Source organism: Hemitrygon akajei, chromosome 25 (genome assembly GCF_048418815.1).
Source record: "Hemitrygon akajei chromosome 25, sHemAka1.3, whole genome shotgun sequence".
NCBI lineage: Eukaryota > Metazoa > Chordata > Chondrichthyes > Myliobatiformes > Dasyatidae > Hemitrygon > Hemitrygon akajei.
The window spans coordinates 4,314,907-4,323,900 of NC_133148.1; positions in this window are offsets into that span (position 1 = coordinate 4,314,907).

The following is an 8,994-nucleotide window of genomic DNA, read 5'->3' on the forward strand; positions in this document are numbered from 1 at the left end:
CTCCCTCCCTCCCCCTTACGTGGCATCCATCTGCTGGGCAGTCCTACCCAACCCCTCCCCCTCAAAGTGACCCAACTCACCCTTGTACAGACTAAACTATACTCGCCGCCTCACAGACCATCCACCTCCTCCCACAGACCAGAGCAGATTAAAGAAATTGGAAGCTGGAAAAAAAAAGAAAATTAAAATGGGATTAAAATCAGGTTAGGATGATAGATAATATATATATAGTATAATATCAGGTTAGGATGGTAAATAATATATATATAATATAATATCAGGTTAGGATGATAAAACCAGCAGAGATTCAATGTCTGTTTCCCTGCAGAATGTCTCCATGACTCCTCAGACTCTTTGGACCATAAGACACAACAGCAGAGTTAGGCTATGCGGCTCGTAGGGTCTGCTCCGCCATTCCATAATGATCTCAACCCATTCTTCTACCTTTGCCCTTGACACCCTTACTAAACAAGGACCAATTAACCTGTGCTTTAAACTTACCCAACGGCTTGGTCTCCACAGCCATCACTGGCAATGAATTCCACAGCTTCACCACCTTCTGGCTGAAGAAATTCCTCCTCATCTCTGTTCTAAAGGGACTGTTTGTTGGTCTCCCGTTTCTCTCTGAAACAGGTGACCTCTCTGTCCCTTGTTAACGAGCCTGTGCCACGTCGAACTACCAGGCCAACAATAGTTTTGTTGACTGTATATCGTGGCTGTCTTTGGGGGCTTTGCTCTTGCTTGGTGGGTGGTGAGCGCTGACAATTTCTGCTGAAACGGGGGGGGGGAGGGTTGATGCTTTGCTGCAGTTTGTGTGGGGGAGAGGGAGAGGGGGCTCTAATGATTTTCTGTCATTTATGCTTTTGGAGTTCTGTTTTCATGGATGTCTGTGAAGAGTAAGAATTTCAGGTTGTACACTGGATACATTCTCTGATAACAAACAGATCCATTTGTATTGTGAGACTGAGCTCTCTGGACCCAAACATCATCTCAACATCCACTCCATCCAGGCATTTCAATATCCCATAAGTTTCAGCGAGATTCCCCCTCACTCCTCTAAACTACAGTAATTACAGACTCAGAGCCGTCAAACACTCCTCGTGCATTAACCCTTTCATTCCTGGGATCCTCTCTGAACCCTCTCCAATGCCATAGAACAATGCAGCACAGTACAGGCCCTTTGGCCCACAATGTTGTGCTGAATCTTAAACCCTGCCTCCTATATAATCCCCCACCTTAAATTCCTCCATATACCTGTCTAGTCATCTCTTAAATTTCACCAGTGTATCTGTCTCCACCACTGACTCAGGCAGTGCATTCCACGCACCAACCACTCTCTGAGTAAAAAACTGTCCTCTAATATCCCCCTTGAACTTCACACCCCTTACCTTAAAGCCATGTCCTCTTGTATTGAGCAGTGGTGCCCTGGGTAAGAGGCACTGGCTGTCCACTCTGTCTATTCCTCTTAATATCTTGTACACCTCTATCATGTCTCCTCTCATCCTCCTTCTCTCCAGAGAGTAAAGCCCTAGCTCCCTTAATCTCTGATCATAATCCATACTCTCTAAACCAGGCAGCATCCTGGTAAATCTCCTCTGTACCCTTCCCAATGCTTCCACATCCTTCCTATAGTGAGGCGACCAGAACTGGACACAGTACTCCAAGTGTGGCCTAACTAGAATTTTATAGAGCTGCATCATTACTCCGCTACTCTTAAACTCTATCCATCGACTTATGAAAGCTGACACTCCATAAGCTTTCTTAACTACCCTACCTACTTGTGAGGCAACTTTCAGGGATCTGTGGACATGTACCCCCAGATCCCTCTGCTCCTCCACACTACCAAGTATTGAGAGGGGATCTGATTGCAACATATAAGATTATTAAGGGATTGGACAAGATAGAGGCAGGAAATATGTTCCAGATGCTGGGAGAGTCCAGTACCAGAGGGCATAGTTTGAGAATAAGGGGTAGGTCATTTAGGACAGAGTTAAGGAAAAACTTCTTCTCCCAGAGAGTTGTGGGGGTCTGGAATGCACTGCCTCGGAAGGCAGTGGAGGCCAATTCTCTGGATGCTTTCAAGAAGGAGCTAGATAGGTATCTTATGGATAGGGGAATCAAGGGATATGGGGACGGCAGGAACCGGGTATTGATAGTAGATGATCAGCCATGATCTCAGAATGGCGGTGCAGGCTCGAAGGGCCGAATGGTCTACTTCTGCACCTGTTGTCTATTGTCTATTTACTGCGTACTCTGCCTTGGAGTTTGTCCTTCCAAAGTGTACCACCTCACACCTCTCCGGGTTGAAATCCAGCTGCCACTTCTCAGATAAGGGGCCTGAAACTGATCACAGTACTTCGAAAGCAGCCCGATCAAAGCCTTGTAAATCCTCGGGGTTGGAACTTTGCTTTCTTATTCTAATCCCTTCACAATGAATGCTAACGTTGCATTTGCCTACTGATCTTTATCTCATCAATCAAACAAGGGAAGAGAACCTCGCCAAGGTCACCTCCTGTCATCGTGTAGAGAATCGAGCAGGTTTTATCAGGATGTAATGTACGGTTCCCGCTAAGTGCTTTCCCATACCACTAAGTGGCTCAGTCCGCGGGGGGAGGTGAGTGTAACTGCCAGGTTGTCGAGCAGCTCTGGAAAACCGGAACCAGGGACCTGGAATCTCAGAGACGTCAGGATGAGTTCTGTGGGCATAATCCAGGGGAACGAGGCATGGCGATCCTTAGCTTTGTTAGTAACTTCCCCGCCAGCGGGAGAACTGAGTGCCGTGCAATGGGAGGGGCGCAGTTTCAGTGCAGAGGGGGTTCCCGAGGACTGGAGGACTTTAGTAACGGGGAGAGACTGGACAGGCTGGGACTGTTTTCCTGGGAGCGATGGAAGCTGGGGGGGTTGGGGAGGTTGAACTGATAAAGGCATAAAGAGCTTCCCTCCCCAGTGGTCAGGGCCTCGGTAACAAGAGGTGGGTAGGTTTAAGGGGAGGGAAACGAGATTTAAAGGGGACGTGTAAAGGGGAGAAGGCGGTGTTCAGATCTGGGACGTGCGGCAGAGGAGGTGGACGCATTTAGACAGGCAGTTCAATAGGCGCGGTGTATGAGGATGCAGTCCTAATGCGGGCGAGAGGGATCAGTTGTGGGGGAGGGGGAGAGGGTTGGCACGGGCATGGTGGGCCGAAGTGTCAGCTTCCCTGCAGAATCTCCTTGTGACACCCACCTTACGGCGGACATTCCACGAGGGAGGGAAAGGCACCTAGACATCAGCTCTGGTCTCTCAGATGGCGGGTTGTATGGGGATAAGCTGTAGAAGCAGAACTGGGCCGTTCAGCCCATTCATTCTTCCCAACAGGTTAATCATCGCCACTTTCTTTGGACTCCATTCCACTGCATTCTCCCTTTAACCCCCTCACCAATCGAGAACCATCAATCTCTTCCTTCAGTCCACCCGGCGACTTGGCCCCCATTCTCCACCCTTCAGCTAAAGAACTCCTCCCTGTCTCCACTCTAAAGGGTCAGAAGCTGAGAAGCTGTGCCCTCAGATCCCACACCCTCCCACTGACGGAAAACTCTCCTCTCTACGTCCACTCCACCCAGGCCTTTCAGCATCCGGAAGGTTCCAATGAGATCCCTCCTCGTCCTCCTGAACTCCATTGTAGGCAGTCCCAGAGGCATCAGACACTCCTCATACCCTATCATTCATGTGAACCTCCTCTGGACCCTCGTCCCAGCACACAGCCGAAAACTGATCACAGTATTCCACCCGACCGAAGTCTTCTACAGCCTCAGAATGTCCATGCTTCATACTCTAGCTCTCTCAAAATGAACCACGATTGACTCAACCTGCAAATTAAGCTTGAGGGAACCCTTCACTCGGACTCCCGATTCCCTTCGAACCTCAGATTTCGGAATTCTTTCCCCAGGTCCACACCTGTATTCTTCCTACAAAAGTGCTTAACCCCACCAGATCCCCACGCCATGTTCCACCTGTCACTTCCCTGCCCGCCCTCCAAACCCATCCTCGTCCCTCTTCCACACTCCCTGCCCCTCGCCTGCCTCAGGATCATCTGCAGATTCGTAAGGATCGTTAATGTGTGTGATGCATGCCTCCCACTAAGTGCTTTCTTATCCCGCTAAGTGGTTCAGTCCCTGGCGGATCTGACTGTAATCATCAGGTTGCTAAACAGCTACGGAAAACTGGAATCAGGGATCTGAAGTTTCAGAGTTCTGGGTGAGTTCCGTAGGTATAATCCAGTTCGGCTTTTAAGGCTGAAGTGCAGCAATTCTTTCCATTGTCAGAATTTCTTAGACACCTGATCTTTCCCATTCACTCCCACCAAACACAATCCCAACAGACCCCACCCCTTCCCATTCACTCCCACCGAACACAATCCCAACAGACCCCACCCCTTCCCATTCACTCCCACCGAACACAAACCCAGCAGACCCCACCCCTTCCCATTCACTCCCACCGTACACAATCCCAATGGACCCCACCCCTTCCCATTCACTCCCACCGAACACAATCCCAACAGACCCCACCCCTTCCCATTCACTCCCACCAAACACAATCCCAGCAGACCCCACCCCTTCCCATTCACTCCCACCGAACACAATCCCAACAGACCTCACCCCTTCCCATTCACTCCCACCGAACACAAACCCAACAGACCCCACCCCTTCCCATTCACTCCCACCGTACACAATCCGAACAGACCCCACCCCTTCCCATTCACTCCCACCGTACACAATCCCAATGGACCCCACCCCTTCCCACTCACTCCCACTGTCCACAATCCCAATGGACACCACCCCTTCCCATTCACTCCCACCGTACACAATCCCAATGGACCCCACCCCTTCCCACTCACTCCCACTGTCCACAATCCCAACAAACCCCACCCCTTCCCATTCACTCCCACCGTACACAATCCCAACAGACCCCACCCCTTCCCATTCACTCCCTCCAAACACAATTCCAGCAGACCCCACCCCTTCCCATTCACTCCCACCGAACACAATCCCAACAGACCCTTCCCCTTCCCATTCACTCCCACTGTACACAATCCCAACAGACCCCACCCGTTCCCATTCACTCCCACCGTACACAATCCCAATGGACCCCACCCCTTCCCATTCACTCCCACCGAACACAATCCCAACAGACCCCACCCCTTCCCATTCACTCCCACTGTACACAATCCCAACAGACCCCACCCCTTCCCATTCACTCCCACCGTACACAATCCCAACAGGCCCCATACCTTCCCATTCACTCCCATCGAACACAATCCCAACAGGCCCCACCCCTTCCCATTCACTCCCACTGTACACAATCCCAATGGACCCCACCCCTTCCCATTCACTTCCACCGTACACAATCCCAATGGGATCCACTCCTTCCCATTCACTCCCACCGAACACAATCCCAACAGACCCTTCCACTTCCCATTCACTCCCACTCTACACAATCCCAATGGACAACATCCCTTCCCACTCACTCCCACCATACACAATCCCAATGGACCCCACCCCTTCCCATTCACTCCCACCGTACACAATCCCAATGGACCCCACCCCTTCCCACTCACTCCCACCGTACACAATCCCAATGGACCCCACCCCTTCCCATTCACTCCCACCGTACACAATCCCAATGGACCCCACACCTTCCCATTCACTCCCACCGTACACAATCCCAATGGACCCCACCCCTTCCCATTCACTCCCACCATACACAATCCCAATGGACCCCACCCCTTCCCATTTATACCCACTGTACACAATCCCAATGGACCCCACCCCTTCCCATTCACTCCCACCGTACACAATCCCAATGGACCCCACACCTTCCCATTCACTCCCACCGTACACAATCCCAATGGACCCCACCCCTTCCCACTCACTCCCACCGTACACAATCCCAATGGACCCCACCCCTTCCCATTCACTCCCACCGTACACAATCCCAATGGACCCCACCCCTTCCCATTCACTCCCACCGTACACAATCCCAATGGACCCCACCCCTTCCCATTTATACCCACTGTACACAATCCCAATGGACCCCACCCCTTCCCATTTATACCCACTGTACACAATATCAATTGATCCCATTCCTCCTCATTTTGAACGTGTTTTTGAACCACTGGGCTTTGTCTCTTGCTACTAACCCAGTCCCTTAGCCACTCGACTGTACTGGAGCAGAGGTTAATTTGTTTCTCAGGGAAGCTGTTGTCCCTGGGAGGTTTGGGGAGGACTGGGGGAAGGTTTTGGAAAGGGGGGAATGGTTGATTGGCCCAGTGTGGAGTCTGGGAGATATCTCAAAAATGGGGTTTTGTTCAGAATTAGAGCAAGGAGCTGAGGAACTCTTCTCTCCCCTTCCCTCTGCACCTTTCTCCATATCTATGGACTGCAGATTGATATTGGCTGACTGTTGTCGCAGGACAGAGTGAAAAGCTTGAATGGACGTTGATCTTGAGGGAAGAGTTGTGATGAATGGTCTTGGCCGTTTGTTCCTCTCGGAGGACGCTGCCTGGCCTGCTGAGTTCCTCCGGCACGTTCTGTGTGTTAAAGAGATAAACCTGTCTTGCATACTGCTGGGATTGTGTGCAGTGGGTGTGAATGCAGAAGGGTGGGGTCCTTAGATTACAGTGCATTAAACTAAAACAATAATGATGACGAATGGAATGCAAAAGCCAAGAAAAAGGGCAGTGCGGGTAAACAATAAGGTGCAAAATCATAATGAGGAAGATTATGAGGTCAGGAGTCCATCTTATCCTGCAAGAGGTCCATTCAAGACTCCTTTGACGGTAGGGTAGAAGCTGTCGTTGAGCTTTATAGTAGATGCTTTTAGGCTTCTATATCTTCTGCCTTTTGGGAGGGGGAAGAGGAGAGAATGTCCAGGGTGGACATTGATTATGCCGACTGCTTTACTGAGATGGTGAGTCCTTGGAGGGGAGGGTGGGTTCGGAGATGTGCCCACAACTCAGCAGTTTCTTAAGGGCACAAGCAGAGCAGTTGCCGTGCCGAGCCATGATGCACACAGGGAGAATGTTTTCTACGGCGCATCAATAAAGAATTGTAATGAGAATGCGAAGAGGGTAAGGGGTACGTGTAGAAGGGGTGGGCGAGGGGTAAGTGTAGCAAACTATGTAGACAGGACCAGGGAGAGGATACGTCATTGGGGAAGTGTGGGAGGACAGGTGTTATGACCCCAGCCCCCTCCTTTGTGAGAATCGCAAGAGAGAGAGAAGCCTTAAGGTTTGGAATGTGGTCTGGCCTCTCAGCCAGACAAAAGCCACGGACATAGCCATTGTCTCTTGGAGACACCTTTGTGAAATGGGGACTGGACTTCGTGAAAACCCTCAGGGCAACGTGGGCTGGGTGATGGGGAAAGATTGCCACACCCCACCCTGATTGACAGCTACAACCCTGCAAGTCCCGATAAAAAGGTGGGCTGCCGAGGCGGCCCCTCAGACGCACCAAGGAGACACACGAAGAAGACACCATAGCGTTTCCTGTCGGAGCGGGAAGCCATTTTGAAGGAAGCCACGTGTGTTAGATTCCGGATCGGGAGTCTGTGGCTGAAACCAAAGGAAAAACCGTTTTTAACTAACAACAGGGATTTGCTTCGCAAAGACAACGGGCAAGTGTTCCTTTCTCTCACAAATCCTCTCTCTCCAACACGTGAAATGCCAGCGGTTCCCAAACGGACAAGCCTGCAGATTTCTGAGTGACTTTTATATTCCATTGGACTCAGTATTATCCCCTAGACAACGATAGAGCTTATTTCTGATTGATTATTATTATACCTGTGCTTTAGATTGAGTATTGACGACGTATATGATCTAAATGCTTTGTATTAACCATACGTTTGTGCCCCTTTATAAATAAAAAACGTTTGAAAATAGTACCATCAGACTTCAGCGGACCTCTCTATCTTTGCTGGTAAGCCACCCAGTTACGGGGAACGTAACACAGGGAAGAGGTAGCTAAATTAAGATGCCAGAGAGCATGTGGCCACCACAAAGAAGAGGAACCTTGCGACCACAAGACAACGTGTTCGGCAAAGTATTTTGAGCTATATACCTATTTCGAGTGTTTTGCTTGCGTCCATACCCATTCCAAGCATTACGCTTGAGCCTTTGCTAATTCTGAGTATTTTGCGTGCTTAGCTATGCAATAGCCAATCAATTGATGGAATTGAATCGGTAACTATATTTGCGAATGTAGTACCCTGCTTTTGGGTATAAGTATGACCTTTGTAAACCGACAAATTGGGAGTTGTCTACCTTACGCCCGAAGTGCGTGGGGCTGCAAACTCCTCTCTGAATAAAAACCGTTTCAGAGGTAATTTCATGTCTCTGGTGATTTTCCTCAACTGAGCAGGTTAATAATTTCAGGTTGACAATTTGGCGAGCTCCTGTGATCATAAAATGATCACTGTAAGGGCTGACGGGGGGCATGCTAAATTTCTTTAGCCTATTGAGCAAGTAGAGGCGTTGGTGAGCTTTCTTGTCTGTGTTATCAACGTGGTTGCACCAGGCCATCAGTGATGTTCACTCCTAGATACCTGACTCCCTCAACCCGCTGGGCCTCAGCCCTGTTGGTCTAAACAGGAGCCTGTGCACTGCCCTCCTTCCTGAAGACAATGGCCCAGCTCTTTCATTCTGTTGACATCGAGGGAAAGGTGGTTGTCATGACACCATGGCACTAAGCTCACGATCTCCTTCCTGTACCCCGACTGGCTGATAGTTGAGATGCTGCCCACCTATGGTGGTGTCGTCATTAATGGGGTTAGAGCAAATTCCACCCACGCAGACGTTAATGTACAGGGAGTAGACTAGAGGGCTGAGGGCGCAGCCTTGGGGGGTTACCGGTATTTACAAGAGGCAGAGTCTGGTTTAATATCAGTGGATTATGTCGTGAAATCCATGGAGGAGATGTTGCTCCCTGACTGTGGTCCATCAGTCAGGACCTTCAGGATCCA